At 47.1% G+C, this 20,318-nt stretch overlaps 1 long non-coding RNA gene across 1 annotated transcript in view; it reads left to right on the top strand.

Moving 5' to 3' along the window:
• Nucleotides 1-2,254: 2,254 nt before the first annotated feature.
• The window catches only part of LOC147914040 (uncharacterized), a 120,762-nt gene continuing 102,698 nt past the window's right edge, over nucleotides 2,255-20,318 (top strand). The window contains exon 1 of the long non-coding RNA XR_015555733.1: nucleotides 2,255-2,338. This is a non-coding gene — a long non-coding RNA (uncharacterized LOC147914040). The remainder of the gene's footprint in view (nucleotides 2,339-20,318) is intronic.

The following is a 20,318-nucleotide window of genomic DNA, read 5'->3' as shown; positions in this document are numbered from 1 at the left end:
GTATCTTTTTCATCCCTTCACTTTCAGTTTGTGAGTGTCTTTAGGTCTGAAGTGTGTCTCCTGTATGAAGCATATATATGGGTCTTGTTTTTTTATCCAATCAGCCACCCTATGCCTTTTAATTGGAGCATTTAGTCCATTGACGTTTAAAGTAGCTATTGATAAGTATGTACTTACTGCCATTTTTTAACTTTTTATTTTTTCTTAGCGTTTTAGTAGTCCTTCTCTGTTCCTTTCTCCTTCTATACAGAATTGATGGTCTCTTGAGTTTCACCTCTGTCCGAAAGCTTTACTCTTTAACTCCTCTCCTCCCTCATTTTATGTTTTTGATATCATATCTAACCTCTTTTTTGTGCATTTGTATCCATTACCCTCTTATCATGGAAATAGATAATATTTCCTATTTGTGGTCTTCCCTTTTTCCCCGTAAATCAGTCCCTTTAACATTTCTTGTAGCACTGGTTTTTTGGTGGCAAACTCCTTTAATTTTTGCTTGTCTGGGAAACTTTTGATCTCTCCTTCCATTCTGAATGATAATCTTGCTGGGTAGAGTATTCTTGGCTGTAAGTTTTTTCCTTTTAGCACTTTAAATATATTGTGCCACTCTCTTCTAGCCTGTAAGGTTTCTGCTCAGAAGTCAGCTGATAGCCTTATGTGGTTTCCTCTGTATGTAACTTGTCTTTCTCTTGTAGCTTTTAGGATTCTCTCTTTATCTTTAATTCTGGACATTTTGGTTATGATGTGTCTTGGTGTGGGCCTCTTTGGGTTTATCTTGTTTGGTGCTCTCTGTGCTTCCTGTACCTGGATGTCTGTTTCCTTCCTTAGTTTAGGGAAGTTTTCATCTATTATTTCTTGAAATAGATTCTCTGCCTCTTTGTCTCGCTCATCTCCTTCCAGGACACCTATAACATGGATGTTAGTGCATTTGATGTTGTCCCAGATGTCCCTTAGACTGTCCTCACTCTTTTTAATTCTTTTTTCTTTTACCTGTTCAGCTTGGGTAATTTCTTCTAGTCTTTTGTCCAGCTCACAGATCCATTCTTCTGTATCCTCTACCCTGCTTTTGAGTCCCTCTGGTGAATTTTTCATTTCCAGTATTGTATTCTTCATTTCTGATTGGTTCTTTTTTATATCCTCCATTTCTTTGTTGACATTCTCACTGAGTTCATCTATTCTTCTCCTCAGATCAGTGAGCATCCTTAACATTCTTTGTTTGAACTCTCTGTTGGGTAGGTTGCTCATTTCTGTTTCACTTAGTTCCTTTTCTGGGGTTTTGTCCTGTTCCCTTGTTTGGAATGTATTCCTTTGCCTCCTCATTTTGTCTCTTTTCTTGTGTTTGTGTCTATGTATTAGGTAGGTCAGCTACGTCTCCTGCTCTTGGATAGGTGAAAGTGATGACTTAGGAGTCCTGCAGTGTGCTTCCCTCAGTTCTCAATGTTCCAGGGGGGACCCCTATGTGGACTACGTGTGTCCTTCTGTTGTGGCCTGTTTGCTCTCCCTGTAGGCACCAAGGGAGGCTGAATTATGCTCCTGGCCAGCTATTGTAATGCTCAGCTGCTTGTAGTTGTTGTGGGCCCTTCAGTCTCTTTATCAGGTGTGGGGAGCCCCAGCACAGTTGGCTGCAAGTTCTAATACCATATTTGTGTTTCAGTATTTCTTTTAAGTGAGTAGGCCCCCAGGGTGGCAGGTTGTTAGGCCGAGGGGCTTACAAATGCTATAAGCGTCCAGCCTTTAGGTCTCTTGTCAGCTCTCTGAGGACTGCAGCTGTGTGGGACTGGCCTCAGGCGTGGGAGCACCCAATTGTTTCAGGCTTTGGAAGGTGGGGCAAACCTCCTATGTGGGTCTTTGAGAAGCACAAGTCCTCTGCAGCTGACAAGCTCCGCTGCACACAGGTCCACACACACAGTCAACACAGTCCTGCCCTCTGTGCGCGCCCTGACCTCCTGAAGTGGACTCAGTCTCCCCACGGCGGGAGCCCCGCATACCCCACCACTGCCCCACACTCTCCACCGGCTCCTTGGGCACTCCCTGCCCCACCGAAGTGGGCTCAGTTGCCAGGCTGCAGAGAATCCAGTCAAGAATCTATGCAGGCCCACAAGTTGCCCGAGGGCTTGTTGTTGGGTGGGGCCAGTCTCTAGGGTGGGCTGCCTGCCCTGGCTGAGCTGGATTACATCAGTGCTCTAGTGGGTGGGGCAGACCCTGGGCTAGCAGGCCTCAGGGAGAACTCCAAGGAGTCTGTGTCAGCAAGCCCACACCAGGCCACAACAATGGCTGCCGCCAATGTCCCAGTCCCTGGAGAGGTTTCACCTCTCACTGCGATGCACTCAGATCCTATCAGGTGAGTCTCTTTTCACCAAAGCACTGTGCACCTTTCTTTCTGGTGATTTTAGGTTGCTATCTGAAGCGGGTGAGTTTGCGTGTGGGCCCTTTAAGAGCCGGTTTTAATTTCTTTGTGAACCAGCTTTTCTGGGGGTACTCCCCAATGTTTTAGTAGCAGGCAAAGTCAGATATTATGCCACTTGTCTCGATTGTGCTGGGTCCACAAAACGCCCACAGCGGGAGCGCTCCCCGGCTCAAGGCCCTGCTCCTCCAGGGAGGGCTGCGGACCTTTGGGCTGCTCCCGGGTGGCTGTGAAGCTGGCGGCTGGTGAAGGTGGCGTTTTTCCTCTCCAGAAAGGAGTTTCTGCCTCTTCCACCTTAATTAGGATTGTCCTTTGTTGCAGGGGTTCCTCTTATCCTGTTTTCAGTTCTCTCTCAGAGGTAATTTTTTCACGAGTAGTTGTAAATTGGGTGTGTCTGCTGGAGGAGGTGAGTTCAGAGCCTGCCTATGCCGCCATCTTGAAGTTCCTCCTCTGCGGTCACATTCTGAGGTACAGGGGTTAGACTTCAGCATATGAATTTTGGGGGGACACAATTCAGCCCATAATGGTAATGAATAGAGAGTTACCAAATGATGGGGTGTGGGGAGGCGATGTAATTAAAACTGAAGGCTTTGGAGTCCTGGTTCTGCCTCTTACAACTCTGAGGACTTTTCCAAATCACTTAGACTAGAGGTTGGCACATTTTTTTCTTTAAAGAGCCAGATAGTAAATATTTGAGATATTTTGGGTCGTATGTTCCCTGTTGCAACCACTCACCTCTGCTGTTGTAGCATGAAAACAGCCATAGATAACACATAGACGAATGAGTGTGGCTGTGTTCCAATAAAACTTTATTTACAAAAACAAGTCATGGGCCAATTTGCTGATCCCTGACACTCTGAGCCTCAGTTTCCTCATCCACAAATGGAGATAATAATTCTTTCCTCCTTGGGTTGTTGCTAGGAGTAAATACGATAGTTAACAGCCCTTAGCTAATTTTTATTGAGTTCTTAATTTGTGCCATCCCTGTGATATTATTATTATTATCATTATTATTTTGTTGTAACATTATAAGGGAAAAATCTTGGTACAAGAGCCCCGGATTAGGAATCAGGTGATTTGAGTCTGACTGTGTTTCTCACTGTTTATATGGTCAGAGGCAAGTGGTTTCCCTTCTCTGAACTTAGTGCCTCTATCTGTAAGACGGGGAACGTAATACCCGGCTCAAAGGCAAGAAGAGGGATGGAAACTTGCGAGACCCACTCTCATGGGCCATATGACCACAGGAAGGGAGAGGAAGTCACCAATCTCTTGATGCTGGGTGAGCGTGGGAAGGCTTTTACTCCGTCTGCTGATTAAGTTGCCCCCTGTCACCCCCTTTTGTCTGACACCTTGAGCCCTCTTCCTGACTCCTTCCCCCCCAGGCTCTCACCAGCACATGAGGGCTGTGGAACCCAGCCTCCCCCACAGATTAGACGGAACCTTGCATAGGAAGTGCTTTAACTGGCCAATGTGGAAACATTTCTCATGGTTATCCAGTCTGGACAGTGTCCAGGGCCACGAGGAAGAGTTTTCTTTTAGGGGCTGGGGTGGGGATTGGATGGGGGAAGAGGGGACAATGTGAAGATTCTATGCAGCAATGCAGAAGGTAGAGCTGAGCTGGTCTGGTCTTAGGCAAACATTCCTTTTAGAGCCGTGGTTTTCCCACTGGCTTGCAGAACTTAGAAATCTGCGGAGATTGTTTCAGACTGGATCCTTCCTTCTGCATGTGTGTTTGTGTGTGCCTGTGCACACAGAGGGGTGGAGGCTGCTGGAGGACTTCCTCCCTCGTCTGGGGCTGGAAGGGCTTTGGGGCTGGAGGTCAGAGCTTGCCACAAGGGTGTGAAGGGGGCATTCAATACACCTGCCATCTCTGCAGCCCTTCTGTGTGCCAGGCCCTGCCCTGGGTGGTTTGTGTGTTCTTTCTTTAATCATGAGATAGGTGTTACCCTTCACAATTTAAAGATGAGGAAACTGAGTCTCAGGCTAAGTTCCTTCCTAAGGCCACATGGCTAGGAAAGGAGTGAAGGAGGACACAACCCCATGTCCCTGGGCGTGAGAGTCTCCTGGATGGGAAGACTCACTCCATTCCTCCCACTCAGGCCCTGGTGAGGCTTAGGCTCCTGGAGTCTCCTCTTCCCAGCCAGAAGGTGGGAGATAGACAGAGCAATGGTTATCTTTTGTCTCAGGTCTTTATATACCTCCACCAACCCCCAGACTAGGGGCCTCCATCCTGCTAGGTCTCCAGCTGCACAAGATTGACGACTGCCAGGTCTGGCTTTGGGGTCAGCGTGTCTCTCTTATATGATCCCTCTACACATGCCCTATTTCAGTGGAGACACAGCATCTCCCGTTTACTGAGCTGCTCCTATATGCCAGGCACAGGGCTAAGTGACTTTCAGATTTTGTTTAATCGTCACCCTCCCCTGTGAAGGAGGACTTGATATCTCCATGTTACAGATGAGAAAACTCAGATGTGGAGAGCTTAAATACCAAACCACTCAGCTGGTAGGCCACAGGGCTGGGTGGTGCCTCTAGGTTTGTCCAAGTTCAAAGTCTGTTCTCTGAACTGCTTTGCTTTCCTGGCCCCCTTATCACGTGGTAGGACACTTGTCCATTTATGGGTCTGAGTCCTCACTAGAATGTGAGCTCTCTGAGGGCAGGGCCCTGGATGATGGGGAGATACTGGGTTTAGAGCCACGGAAAACTGGTTTGGACCCCAGCGTTGACATTTCCAAGCTATGGGATCTTGGTACTTCACTTTTCTAAAGCTTAGTTTTCTCATTTTTAAAATAGTGATAACCATGCCCTGTATAATTATACGATTATGGCCATACGATTAACGATGCCAGCAACATGCCCAGCACATGCGTGATCGATGTTTGATGAGTGGGCTAATTCAAACTGAGCCTTCCTGTGAGCCTGACTTTGCTGACCCCAGGCTGCTCGCTCCAGCCTGCAGGCCTGAGTTGGAGAGCAGTGGTTTCTGCTTTCACGTTCTCTCATGGGCAAAAGCTTCCATAGGGGATGCCTGCCTGGTACTGTAGGGGGTGGCAAGGGTCCAAAATATTCTTCCCCGCAAAGAAATCCAACCCTATTGGGTTTTATATGACACTCCACACTTCTCTCTCCCTTTTCCTCTCCTTGACTGAAATAAACCTTGCACATCAAAACTCACTCAGCATCCCGTAAACGGACCAATGGCTCCTCTGGGACCCCTTGGAGTCTTGAAATCCAAAGACTTCCTCAGTCCCTAGGGAGAGGGGCTATTTTTGAATTTCTTAAGAAACCAGTTCAAGAAGTGTGCCCCCTCCCCCTCCACACTTCCTAGAGTAAAAGGACAATTCCCCACGACAATCAGGACTGAAACTTCACATAGCTGGAAACCCACGCTCCCGCCCTGGCCTGAGTTTCTTGCCCCTGACGCCACCTCCCTGCCCCCCCATCACCCAATCTCTTTGCCTGTTATTTTATATGTAATTGGAGAGTGTTACCTAATTTGCAGATGGGGGTTAAATGACAGGTTGTCTGTAAATTATCCAGCCCTGTGTCCAGCACTTAACAATGACTGCTATTTATCAGACACCTATTGTCATGGATGGATCTCACGGAGCCCAGGGAGCCTTAGAGCACCGGGGCCAGAAGAGCCTCTGGCCACTGTCCCCCAGGGTGTGCTTGTGGGGAAGGGGAGCTGCTGAGGAGGAAGTCATGTGCACAGATCTCTGGAGTTGGAGATGATGGGAGGGCGAAAAAATGGTGTGGGAGGGAGAAGATGATCAAACTGTACTGATATTTCTATTTTCTAGTCCAATCCAAGGTTTAGGTCCTGGTCTTCTGAATAGAGGGGTCCAAGGCCGAGGCTAAAGATGTGGTTTTTACAAAGCCCTTGTGAGATTTGGGTCCCAAGCAGGGCTGCTGTGGAGCGCAGCAGGTAAAGGGAGATGGAGGCTTGGGGGAGGAGGCCCCTCCCCAGCGGAACGCCTCGAGGCTGCAGTGCGGAGTGAAGAGTGAAGGCATGCAGCTCGGGAGCCCTGCAGAGGAAACCCATTCTCGATGGCAGGAATGGCAGCAGGGAGGAGCCCTGCCCTAGAAGCCTGCAGGCCACAGATGTCACTGAGGGTAGCACAGAGCCCAGTGTTGTGAGACGTTTCGGAAAACCCAGGGGAGACGTTCAGGAAGGGCAAATTCCTTCACTGGCAGTTGAGAGCTCTGAGCCAGTAACATCTGCATTGTTAATGTGACCCCTCTGTCCCTACAGCCTGCTGAGGGTCCGGGGGATATAATAGTATCAGTCTTGATTCTAGAAATTATTGGGGTGAGGGAGGCATCCCAATCAGCTGCAGTGGGCTTGGGGCAGACCAGCAGCTGGCAGTGGGCTGAGCTGCCAGGGGGAGCTCTGGCTGGACTTGCAGCAGGCCAGGCTTGGGGGGAGCAGGAGGGAGCAGGGCCATGGGGACTGCCTCCAGGCCCCTGGGAGGGTGAGCAAGAGCCCTGGCTCCGGCTGATGGGCTCAGACTCGGGAAAGGTGTCGGTCTAAAAGCAGAGACTAGGCTGGGTTACTGGGGCTGTCAGACTGTGGAGTTGAGGCTAACACTTGGTGAGAAGCATCAGAGCGTGGCTGGAAGCACTATGGCCTAGCGATCAAGTGCAGGGACAGGAGCCAGACTACCAGGGTTCAAATCACAGCTTTATCACTTCCCAACTCTGTAACCCGAGGCAAAGTACTCAGCCTGGCTGGGCACTTAGAGCTGTGCTAAGTAGGCGTAGCATAAGTGTCAGCTTTTATTACGTGTCTATTACCTTATGTGCCAGTGGTCATACCTTCAAGGTGGGTCTGCTCATCCTACAGTTGGCCCTTCAATGGATCTGCTTGTGAGAAGACAGAGGCAAAAGAGGCTCAAGAAACCAGGCCACAGAGAACAAAATCTGGGCTTCCAAAAGCCTCCTAGTAAACAAATAACAACAATAAACATTAAAAATATTTCTAATTGAGGGGGCCGGCCTGGTGCTGCAGTGGTTAAGTGTGCACGCTCCGCTTTGGCAGCCCAGGGTTTGCCGGTTCGGATCCCGGGTGTGGACCTGCTCACTGCTCATCAAGCCAAGCTGAGGCGGCATCCCACACAGAAAAACTGTAAGGACCTACAACTGTGCTATACAACTATGTACTGGGGGCTTTGGGGAGAAAAAAGAAAAACAAAAAAAAGAGTAAGATTGGCAACAGATGTTAGCTCAGGGCCAATCTTCCTCAAAAAACATATTTCTAATTGAGAAAGGAATACAAGCATATTTTAAACGTTCAAACAGTATATAAAAATATATATACAAGTGTGTATGAATGTATGTGTGTGTGTACAATATACATACTATTATGCACTCCAAATTAATTCTATTTAGCTAATATTTATTGAGGTCTTATGGTTTACCAAGCGCAATGCTGGGACCTTCACATGTGTTATCTCGTTTAGTCCTGTAACGCCATTGTGTGGTGTCTGTTCCTTTGACGGTTGTATAGATGAGGAGAGGGATGCTTGGGGATGGAAGCTATACAATTGCCCTCAGCGACGGAATTGAAGGCTGGAGGAGCTGGGAGTCCAGTCAGGTCTGACTGACTCAGAGGGGTGCACTCGCTGCTTCATGCTGCCTCTTCAATGCTCACTGGGAAAATGCTCTCTGTGAATTTCCTGATTCGACTTCAGAAGGTCTAAAATGGACTCTCAGTGCTGAAAGCTGTGATTAGAGACTCAAGAGAAAATCTAGGGCAGAACTGACTCATTAGGTCTCATGGCTCATTCATGTATCCAGTGTCCACTTATTAATTGTCACCTGCAGAAGTTGTGCTGGTCTCCAGGGAATGTGGCTGGGGCTTGCTCTGAGGTCCAACCGACTTAGCCTTAGTGTGTGTGTGCTTCCACGTGCGTGTGCACGTGTGTGTATGTGTGTGTGTCCGTGTATGTGTATGTGTGTGTATGTGTGTACATGTATGTGTGCATGACATTTGAGTCAGATCTGAGAAGCAGCAACATTGTTGGTTTGTCATTGGTGAAGACCAGAGGGATAGTGAAATAAACCTTTGCTTGACCCCTCATTCATTTTTCGTTTCGTTAATTTTTGTAGAGAATCGAAGTAAGGCCTGTCCCGGAGAAGGAGTCCTCCCTGATTTTTGTAAAGCTCTGAAACAGGATAACAATACTTACTTTGCTCTGTCCTTGTGAGGGCTGGAGACACTAGTTGATGCTTGTGCTTCTCTGACTGGGTCATAACTCTGATTACATAGTCACGCATGTCGGGGCCTTAAGAAGGTGCAGGGTGGCTGTGATGTTCTAACTATGGATGCACAGCAAATTAGAAGATACAATTGATTTTTTAATTTAAAGCGAGCATGAACCCACTATGGAGGAAATATATTGTAGGGGTTAAGCACACGGTCTCTGGAGCCACACTGTCTGGTCCAAATTCTGGCTCTGACGCTTGCTGGCTGTGCAGCCTCAGGTAAGTTACTTACCCTCTTTGTGCCTCAGTTTTCTCACCTGCAGAATGGAGGAATAATAGTGCCAGCTTCGTAGGAACACCATAAGGCTTGAGGAATTAATATGTGTAAAAAGCTTAAAACAGCATCTCTTTTAAGGGCTCAATAGATGTTAGCTAGCACTATGATGTGGAACAGAATGTAAAAATCACATTCACTTAAAAGGTAAAACAGGAGAATTCAGTGATTTTTCTCATTTGCTGCAGTCAGCCTTGGGCTGTATTTTTCCAATGGCTGGGTTCTCATATTCATTCTGTGTATTAAGGGGCACTTTTCTGGAAAATTTTGAGAGGCATTGTGTCTATATAGAGCCTGGCACATAGTTGGTGCCCATTACATTATAGCTGATAATCGTCAACTTTGTTAGTATCATCCGAAGGAGTATTACAACCGCCAAATTTGAGAGGTGGTTCACTTATTTTAGTGAACTGACATCATTAATGGGAGATCCTTGCGTCTTCTTGTTGAACAGGGGCTTCAGAGGCTGTTTGTAAGGCCTAGGAGTAAACCAGACCTAGATCTTTCTAAGATTTGGGGGTTAAAAATAAGGTCTAACTATTCTCCCTGTTGGTCACCTGCTTATTCTCCAGGTAGCCATGAATGGCTTTTGGTGATTTCTAAAAATCAAATCTACTCTTGGAGGACAAAGATTAGCCATTTTGACAGAGCTGAGTAATGAATATCTAAAGAGAATTTAACCTTATTAAAACCTCCCAAAAGTAAATTAAAACAACTCAACCCTATTTTCTTTTTTGAAATTAGTCAACGTTGGGAAACTGATAAAACCCAGTGCTGACAATGGGATGATGTGATGGCGTTGCCATAGGGCTGGGTTGATCTGAGCCTGTAAAGTGAAAATTTCATGTGATCAATATCACCCTTGAACTGACCTTTAAATACAGCAACGTGATTTGTGTCTTATAATTCACCGCACCAATTCACCTGAAAACCTTTTTATTTCGAAAATATCTATCACACAGAGAGATACATTGTGTGTGAAAAAATCTCTTTGTAGCCATCACTCAGCTTCAACAACCATCAACATTTTGCCATATCTGGTCCATCTATCAACTAACCTCCCCACTTTTTGTTTTGCTGCAATATTTTAAAGCAAATCATAGTCATGGTGTCATCACGCCATAAATATTTAAGTCTACACTAAAAAATAGGGGAGATTTTTAACCTAACCTTAATGTCGTTATCATACCCCCCAAAATTAACAATAATTTATTGATATCATCTAATACCAGATTTCTTCTATTTTCTAAGAACTATCTTTTTACAGTTGGTTTGTTTGAATCAGAATTCCAACAAGGCCCATACATTCACACTAATTCCTATGCATAATAGAGAGTTGAAAAGCTCTAAGCCAAATTAGAGGAAGAAAGGAAAGGATAATTGTAATTATAGCTAATCATAATGGCTTAATGGAGGTAATGTTTCGAGAACTTTTAATGTGCTTTTCTAGTTTGCTTTCTTCCTTTCTTGACCTTTGCTTTATCTGGCTTGAGGTACCCATCATTCTGGGGAAAGATCATGATTTATAATAGAAAGAATGCAAAAAGAAAGAACAAGTTAATATTCCTTCTCTGACATGTAAAATAGAATTATTCAGGAAGAAAATAACCTGCAAGCCAGGTGTTATCTTGAAAGAGGATTCCTAAATTCCTTTAATCCTCTCCTTTGGCTTTTCTTCAATGCAGCCCGATTGACCCAGCTTATGGAATTCCCCCAGGGCGTACAAAAAATACCCCTGTGCTCCATCATGGCATCTCCAAGATGCTGGAGTGAAAGATGGAGGGCATGATGTATGGGGGAGATATCTGACTTTTGGGGTTCCCTGAGACAGTGAAAAGAGATAGAGAAAGTAGGAATGAGGTGGTGAGAGATCAATTTAGATTGTGTGTTCTCCCAGCTTTGGCCCAAAAAGTAGGGAGGCACACTAGATAAGTAGGGCTATCATCAAAGGTAGAGGGGGCTCCTGTCCTTCTCACCACTCGAGACTCTGTTGAATAGATTGTCACCTGGGGTGTGACCACATCCATGTGGCAGTGTGGTGTGGCTAGGCAGAGGGAGGCCTCAAATTTTAGCTTCTTGAGCCGTCCTTATTTCCAGCGAGGCACAGAGGGACCCAGAACATGGTAAGAACTTGGCTGGGGAACATTGCCAATGGGAGTCGCCATGGTTGGGCAGGGTCAAGGTGTTCTGGAGCAAGGGCTGCACAGTGGGTCACCTGGGCCAGGCCAAACTGGAGGCAAAGCAAATGGGAGGGAGTCTAGAGCCAACAGAGGAGCCAGGGAGAGCTGGTGGGAGGCAGAGCCAGCCAGGCAGGCCCCTGGGCTCTGACCAGCTGAGGAAAGCCTGGATACAAGTTACTCTAGTACAGACACAAGCCTCAGCTGTGAATCTCAGCAAGTGGATCAGGGACCCCCACCCAACCCGGGCGAGAAGAGCCAGAGCAGCCAGAGGAATGACTCTTCACCTTCCATGATATCATTTAAGCCCCACCTTGCCCCCCTTACACCCAGATGTCATCTTGGAGAGAAGCCAGGAAGGCACCAGAAGACAGATATGTCTAAGAGACTAAGCCTTTATTTCCCCCTAGAGAGTAAACGTTCTTTGAAGGGACTGTTTAAATTCCTACGTTATATGATGGTTCAAACCTGATTAGACGTGGAAGTAATCAGGTCATCCTTTTGAATGGCTTTTGGCTATTTCCAAAAATCAAATCCACTCTCAGAGGACAAAGATTAGCCATTATTGAGAGGCTTCTAAAAATATTCTGACTGATAACTATATGACAAAAAAGTTAACCTCATTAATTATCTGCCTAAATGTAAACTAAAACAACTATCCCATACTTTCCTCTTTGAAATTAGTAAACATTGGAAAAAACACCAAAAAATCAGCTAGTTAGGAGGAAAAAAGTTACAGACTAAACAAAGGAGCCACACACTCTGGGTCAGCCTGAGTGTTGATGGGAGGTAAATGTTGTGCTCTGGTATGACTCTAACATTTAACAAGCACTTTCTCTGTCCCTGGTGCTGTTTTAAGAAATTTAGGTGGTGTTTCACTAAAACTTCACAATAACCCTATGAAATATATACTCTCATTGCCCCACTTTACAGATAGGGAAACTGAGCCACAGATAGGTTGAATACCTTGCCAAAGTTGCACAGTTAGGAATGGTAGACCCAGGACTTGAATCCAGGAAGTCTGATGTGAGAACCATCTACCTTGACCTTTGCCTGCCCAGATTTGGACACTCGAACCTTCCTGTCGTGTGACGACTGTCAGATCCTCAGCACTGACTGGAGAGGGTGGAGAATTCCAAAGCATTCCTTCTTGTCTCTGCTCTATTTTAGCACTGAGCCTCTATAACCTTAACGTGTATGGATAGATTTTTTGTTGCGAGAATTGATATTTTTCTCAAAACATCCTGCATAGGCTTAGCCAGAGTAAGTGCTCAATGAATGTTGCTCCTTGAATCCGAATCTTGCTTAATCAGCTCTTTCACACACACTATTCTTTGAAAATGTCTAGAGGAGACTTGGCCACTTGCCTCCTATCTTTGCAAGGTGGCATTTCCTGTTGCGACTTCCCCAAATTGTATCACTCGTGCCCTGGATTATTTATCTCCCCTGATGAGGGGTGCGCTCCTGGGTAGCTGGTGCCCTTTCAGCCTGGGCTCCAGAATAAACACACGTGGAGCAGACCTGACCCAGCCACAGTCTCTCCAAACTCAGCTGTCCTGCTGGCTGAAGCAGAGCTTCGCAGCCCAGTCAAGCCTGGATCAGCTGAACAAGAGTTGGTCTGCAGATTTGTAATTGGAGAGTAAACGCTTGCTGGCGAAAGCTGTTGTTTTGGGGTGTTTGTTATGCAGCATTATGGTAACAGGCACTGACAAATGCAGGGGACTGTGTTCTAAAGGTCACCTGCAGGTGAACTATGTAAGGGTGTGACCTACTCGCTGCTGCTTCTGAGATAAATGAGTACAACATAGGAAAGGAAGATGTGCCTATATCTACATCCATATCAAGAGCTTTATTTTCTACCTTAGAAAATAACCAGGAATATGGGCAAAAGTTCATTACAGTGTTATTCCTAATAGTGAGAATTGGAAACAAACCTAGAAAAACAACATTAGAATCATGATCAAGTAAACTGTGGTTTAGCTGTTAGGACTGTTAGGACTAGGTTCAGTTAGGAAAGACCTAAAATAGTGATTTAAGAAATACCTAAAATAGTGATTTAATAAATACCTAAAATAGTGATTTAAGCCAGATTGAAACTGATTTCTCTCAATAAATGAAGTCTGGGGGAAGGTAGTCCAAAATTGGTTTGATGGCTCAATAGTCACAACCCCTTTCCAGCTTTCTGCTCTGTCATCCTGAAAGGGAGGCCCCTGTCTTCATTATTCGAGATAAATGCTGGAGCACCAGCCATCACATCCGTATTTCAAGGAACAGAATGGAAGAAGGAGTGAAGATGTGTGTACTCGCTCACTTTAAGGAGACATCTTAGACTTTCTCAGACAACGCTTTGTTTATATCTCAATGGTAAAAATTTAATTACAACAATGTGCCCAGCTAAAAATTTGGGTACTCTAACTATGGAAGAAAAGGAGAATAAATACTGGGAGATACACATAGTTATTAAAATTATGAATATGAAGACCTCTAGGGCGTCGTGTCTTACAATTTACTTGGGTTTCTGGTATCTACTGACTTTACGCTACATCCCTGGGGTTTGCTGGAGTAAAGGATGTAAAAGTATTCCCCGTGGACTAAGTGTGGGCTGGGGTGAGAGGGAGCTGCTGGGTGGCTGCCTAGAGGGGGAACAGACTCAACAGAAAGAGGCAAGAGTGAAATTCGGGATTCCTAGGGGCTGCAGAAGCAGCAGGTGACAAGCTGGAGGAGAATGCATTCTTATTGTCTAGGGAACTGCAGATGTGGGGTGTCTGAGACGCCGTGAAACTGTGTTTAAAGAATGAGCTTTAAACACTGCTGAGCTGTGAGTGTGATAATGCTATCTTAACGGCGGTGTCAGAACGTCCCTGCCTCTCATATCGTGTCTTCTTTTCCTCTCTTCCCCCCTGGTGAGGCCAGGAGGCAGCTAGCGAGAAGGGGGAGGGCATGTGGAGGCACAAAGCGGAGAAGGGCAGGAAGGACGGTGTCTTTCCTTGGCCTCCCCCACCGGCTCCAGCAGCTTTCCTGCTCATGGCCTGCCCCTTGCTGTGCGGAGGGGCAGAAACCGGTCCTTTGAATTGAGTTTGGAACTTTGATTATTCCGTGGGACTTTCAATGACTGAATTGAGAGTAAATCTGTGATTTAAAAAGACTGCAGGGCATTAAAAATAAGGCATATAACTGTGAGCAGAAGACTCATGAGAATTGCCATAATTTTCCTGCCAGAGGATGGGAGGAATTTCCCCCGTTGAAGAAATTTTAAGGGCTACAGGAGACAAAAATAAAGGCATATCTAAGTCCTATTTGTTTACCATCCCAGTCACACACTGGATCACTCTTAGGTAATGATATTAACTGAGAAGGCCACGTACAGATTTATATGTAATATGACCCAACTATGTGAAAACACTGAAAGAGAAAGAGAGAGAGGGCGTGATAGGAAATAGCAAAATATTCAAAGCATTTTCTCTGCTTTGGGAAGGACTGTGTTAATCTCTTCTTTCCTCTGGACTCCCCACCCATCCTTCCTTGATGCCCGCTCTGTGGCCTGTCGGCTTCTCTCTCAGTACCATGACACATTTCATGATTATTGGTTTATGTGTCTCTTATTAGACTGTGAAAAACTTGAGTGAAGGACCACGTCCCCATGTAGCTTTCTCTCCCCAGGGCCCAGGACAGAGCCTGGAATACAATCAGCATAGAATAAAGGGAAGCATTTATTCAAGAAAGGAGGGGCATTATTAAATGCAAAAAACCAAAGGAAGTCCAGATCTAATGCTTGTCTGAGTCCCCCAAACTGTGGCAATCACTCTCCTCTCTATTCCCAGAATGTTCTGCTTATGTTTCCAAAATGCCCCAGCCTTGTATTAGGTATCTGTGTGCTTGTATTAGTGATTTGTGAACTGCTGAGGAGGGGACCCATATACTGATAACAACAATAGCTACTATTTATTGAGCACCTACTGTGTGCTGGGAGGGTGCTAGGGCAGTGATTCGGGCAAGCTAATGCACACCTGGGGATCTTGTTAAAAGACAGATCCTGGTTCGGTAGGTCTGGGGTGAGCCTGAGTTGCTGCATTTCTTTCTTTCTTTTTTTTTTTTTTGTGAGGAAGATTGGCCCTGAGCTAACATCTGCCAATCCTCTTTTTGCTGAGGAAGACTGGCCCTGAACTAACATCTGCCCATCTTCCTCTACTTTATATGGGACGCCGCCACAGCATGGCTTGCCAAGCGGTACCTCGGTGCGCGCCCAGGATCCGAACCAGCGAACCCCGGGCCACCGCAGTGGAGCGCGCACACTTAACCACTTGCGCCACCGGGCCGGCCCCACTGAGTTGCTGCATTTCTAAAAGCTGATGCTTCTGCTTCTGGTTCTGGGACACGCTTGGAGTAGCAAAGTGCTGAGGACTTGAACTCTTTTGACTCTTACATCAATCCTACGAGGCAAGCACTGCTATTCATTGCATGTTGTGATATGTGAGAGTCAGACAGGTGAGTAGGGGCGTGCACTCATTGGCGGCAGTGGCACTTGGATGCAGTGCTGTCTAACTTCAAGATGTGGGACCTTTCCAAAATGCCACTCGCTCAGCTTGCCGAGGAGGCTCCTTTAGGAGCCATCTTTGCACTGTTAGACCCTGGAAAGAAAAGGGAAAGAAAATTATTTGTGTTTCTAAAAATAAATCTTGGGCCGTGTTTTGGCTTGGGAGGAAGGCTCGGGGCCATGAGGGATCAATGTCCACTGGGGAGAGCTCGCATCCTCTCCCCAAGTGGGGCGTGCTCATTGTTCCTCTTGCAACCCCAGACCTCCCAGTGAAGGGCTCTCAGCTCCAGGTGGGATAGCTCTGGAATGGGAGTATTAGCCTACATGGGAAAAGCCTGTTTTCAGGGGGAAACGACAATAATAACTTGCATTTTGAGCACTGGCAGGTTCATTAGCTCATCTTGACAACCCTCCTGTGCACAGGAGCTGTCACCGCCACTTTGCAGGAGGGAAAGCAGAGGGCTGGAGCTGGCTCTCAAACCTGGGTCTCCTGATTTTCCCAAACCCTGTGTAACACACCGAGTTCTTTGGGGTTCATGAAAGGAGAGACCGCAATGATGGGAAAGATCCAAACACGCTCCTCTTTGAAGGAGGGCAATCTGGGAGATATGAACCTGGGTTCATATCTTGCCACTTAAGTGCTGCATGGCTGTGAGCAGGTCACTGGACCTCTCAGAGCCTCCGTGTCCTTCTCTATAAAGTGAGGGTAATAATTGTCCATGTGTGTGTGTATACATATATACACAGTCCATCCTCATTGTTCTTAGATTCCATATTTGCAAATTGCCTACTTGCTAAAATTTATTGTAACCCCCAAATCAATACTCGTGGTGCTTTCAAGGTTATTTGTGGACATGTGCTGAGTGGTGGAAAATTTGAGTCGCCCAACGCACGCGTTCTCAGTTGAGGTTAGACAAGGAGATCTTCTGCCCTCTTGTCTCAGCTCATGCTGTAAACAAGTGTCCTTTTTATGATCTATTTGGTGCCACATTTTTGTGCTTTTTTTCATGATTTTGCTGTTTAAAATGGCCCCCACATGTAATGCTGAAGTGCTGTCTAGTGTCCTAAGCACAAGAAGGCTGTGATGTCTCTATAGAGAAAATACATGTGTTAGATCTGCTTCATTCAGGCGTGAGTTATGGTGCTGTTGGCAGTGAGTTCAATTTAATAATCAACAATATATATTAAACAAGACATCTTTAAACAGAAATATATATAAAACAAGGTTATATATTGATTGGTTGATAAAAATACTGTGACCCGAGGCTCACAGGAACCTCAGCCTGTGTTTCCCCTGGAAACAAGTGTTCAGTATTCACTAATTCAGTGTGCACAGTGACTTGTGGAACATAACTACTGCAAATGATGAGGATCAACTGTAGGTATTTTAGGGGCACGTTGAATGGCAGTCCCTCTCTCTCCTAGCCTCACTCATTGATCTTTCCTGGAGGGGCCAAGTCAGTGAGCCCTAGAGACCACGGCCACGGTCAGAGGCGGTGAGGAAGAGCGGGCAGTATAGTCAAGTGCGCGAGTGAGGACTCTTCCTATGAGACCCTGAGCAGCTACTTCCCGCCTCTTCTCCGTGTCTGTAAAGGAGCGCCTCTGTTTTCCGTGTCTACAAATGGTGGTGATACGGTGTGTTGTGAGGATTAAATGAGTTAGTATGTATAAGTGTTTAGAACAGAGCCTGGTAAACAGGGCAGGGACTAGGGTGAGGTGCCTAAGGTGTAAAATTTAGGGAGGCCCCACCTTGCACTTGCTTGCCTCTTTGAATTTTGCATTCCAGGTGTCTCTCATTTCCCCCTTGTCCCAGCCCTGCTGGCAAATGAGCATTAGCACCACGATTTATTTTTATTTTATGAGGAAGACCAGCCCTGAGCTAACATCCGATGACAATCCTCCTCTTTTTTGTTGAGGAAGACTGGCCCTGGGCTAACATCCGTGCCCATCTTCCTCTACTTTATATGGGAGGCTGCCACAGCATGGCTTAACAAGCGGTGCGTTGGTGCGCGCCCGGGATCCGAACCGGCGAACCCTGGGCCACCGCAGTGGATCGCGCGCACTTAACTGCTTGCGCCACCGGGCCGGCCCCAGCACCGCTATTATTAACTGGAAGTCCCGGGCTCCTCCCTTTCCCTCCATCCCTCTGGAAACGGTCCTGGGGCCACTGTCAGCTGGCCTGGGTCTCTTCGAGCCTCAGCCGTCGCCATGGGCATGGCACACTCCCTCTCTGGCTTTGTTCTTTCATCTGTCGATTGCAGATGAATCATCCTAGACATCCTTGACCACGTTGCTTGCCTCTGAGAGTGGTTGTGAGCATCAAATGAGATGACAGTGGGCAAGATTTAGTAAACGGTCAAGTGCGGGACGACAGGAGGTGTTCTTGTTCATTCGAATGCCCGCTCTGGCTCTGTCATCCACCAAGCCATCTCAGCTTGGCTTGAACTTCTCATGGGTTCAGTCTGCACCGCCTAGCCAAAGGAGTTCCATATGGCTAAACCTGTGGTAGAAAGGAGAACATTATTTTTTATTTTTTCTAAAAACTACATTTGAAAAAGCTTCACTCGCGGCCTTTTCCAAATCTGGTATCCTGGGCTTGGCTGTTACCTGTGGGCTCATTTTGGTCTTTGAAGAGTCTACCATAATTTTGCGGGAAGGCAGAGACGAGACACTTACTGAAGACCTACTATGGGCCGGGTCATATGCTGAGTGCTTTAGATAAACCCTTGGGAATCTTTACAACTCTGCAAGACAGATGCCTTTACCCTCACAGCACCAGTGTGGAAATGGGGGCTGAGAGTGTTGGGTGACCTTGGGAAAGTTACTTTAAATTCCCTTAATCCTCAGAGTTTCATCTGCAAAAACAGTGATCATAATAATATGTACCTTGTAAGGCTGTCGTGAGGTTTAAGTGAATGTTCATTCACTTATTCCAGTGCTTGTCACAGTCCCTGGCTCAGAACAAGTACTCATCAATATTAGTTACTATTTTAGGATGAGGAAAGAGGCTAAGTAAATGCTCCCTTAGTACGGGGGATAAACACGTTTTGTGATAGGCTACAGAAATGATTCAGCGATCACTGTTCCCAGCCTCCCCCCCGTGCCTGAGGAAGAGGGTGCTGCTTCTGCCTGCCCAGCCTCCTTCCCCGTACCCTCCTTCTCCCCCAGAGCCTCTCTCAGCCAGCTCTGCCGGAGCCCAAGAGCTGACAGTCATTCTTCATTTCCTCCGTCACCTGGGAACATTATTCGGTGCTTAGAAAACCTTGTTGTCTTCATTATTTTGGCTGTAGCTCACTCTGGGCCTCAGCATGAGAGGGAGAGCTCTTGGGGGCTGGTTGGGTGTGGGTGGGGGCACACGAGGGCTTTGTGCAGCTGGGCTGTGAGCAGACAGCCTGCTCACTGGGGCAGTGCCAGGAGAGGAGAAGTCAGGGTCAGCGTTTCTTCCCTGTGCCAGGAGTGGTCCCTGGGGTGTGTGTGTGTGTGTGTGTGTGTGTGTGTGTGTGTGTGAGAGAGAGAGAGAGTGGGAGAGGATTGGGAGTGAGAGGACTGGGAGGGCTTGTGTAAGAGTTGGTACGTGTCAGAAGACAGGAAGTGACTGGATGTGTGGGGCAGTGAGTGTGTGTGTGAGGGAGTCAGTGTGCGTCTGTGTGAGAGTGAATGAGCAGCTGTGTGGTAGACGTGTTGCCATCAGTGCGTGCTGCGTCTGAGTAGGGTCACTGTGTAGGATTTCTTTCATCTCCCCTCTGTGGATCCAGGTAGGGACGTCACTGTCCCAGCTGCTGGGATATAGAACAGAGCGTGGGGGAAAGGGGAAGTCCTCTTTGTATCTGGACAGGAAGTCCCTTTACAGAGAGATTGGGGAGCAATGGATGCCAGGAGATGGGTGATGTGGCCTGACCTCGTGGCCCCTTTCCCGTTGTGAGAACAAGGAAGGGAAAATGGATGCAGTGTTTGCACAGGAGATACTGGGAACCAACTGGTTATGGGATTATGGAACCAAGTGGCTATGGGATTGTCAAGTTAGGAAGGCCCTGAGGGATGATGTAGAGAGGACCTACTTCCTCAGTGTAGGAAGGGGCCTGAGGTCCAGAGAGGGAAAGTAATTTACCTTTGGCTACGTAGACTTGACCTGGAGCCCTACAGGAGTCTCAGGGGCTTAGACCAGCAAAAGGGAGAAAGCCATGGCTGGAAAGGCTTGAGTGGCCATGTGAGTGGGAAGGATTGAGGTGGCCAGGGAGACAATGGTTCAGTGCATAGACGTGGTGCCGCCTCCACTGTCAACCATCTGGTGGAATGGGGCTGGGGCTGTTAAATCAGTGGGAGGAGCAGAGCAGCACTTACCCACTGGGGTGTCAGTGTCCAGCCCTCCGCAGCGTCTGGGGAGAGTCAGAGAGACGCTGTGGCAAGGAACAGAGGGCAAACAGGGAATCGAAGTGGTGGCCCAGCAGAGCGAATGGGGTGGATGTGGCACAGGAAGGTCATCTCAGGCTTCACCTGATGGACATTGGGCAGCAAAACACTTGGTGGAGGGGCACAGTGACTGGTTTTCCAATCCAGCTGTCCTATAAGTCAGGCTGGCCTCGTCCCTGAGACACTCACTAGACCCTAGAGCAGTCCTTGCTGTGCCTGAAACAATCTTTGAGGAACACATTGTCTCCCGTTTGA

The sequence above is a fragment of the Ceratotherium simum genome, chromosome 22, assembly GCF_057802395.1.
Source record: "Ceratotherium simum simum isolate JZ-2026a chromosome 22, ASM5780239v1, whole genome shotgun sequence".
Lineage (NCBI taxonomy): Eukaryota > Metazoa > Chordata > Mammalia > Perissodactyla > Rhinocerotidae > Ceratotherium > Ceratotherium simum.
Note: the sequence above shows the minus strand (reverse complement) of the source record. Positions and strands in the feature narration are given on the sequence as shown.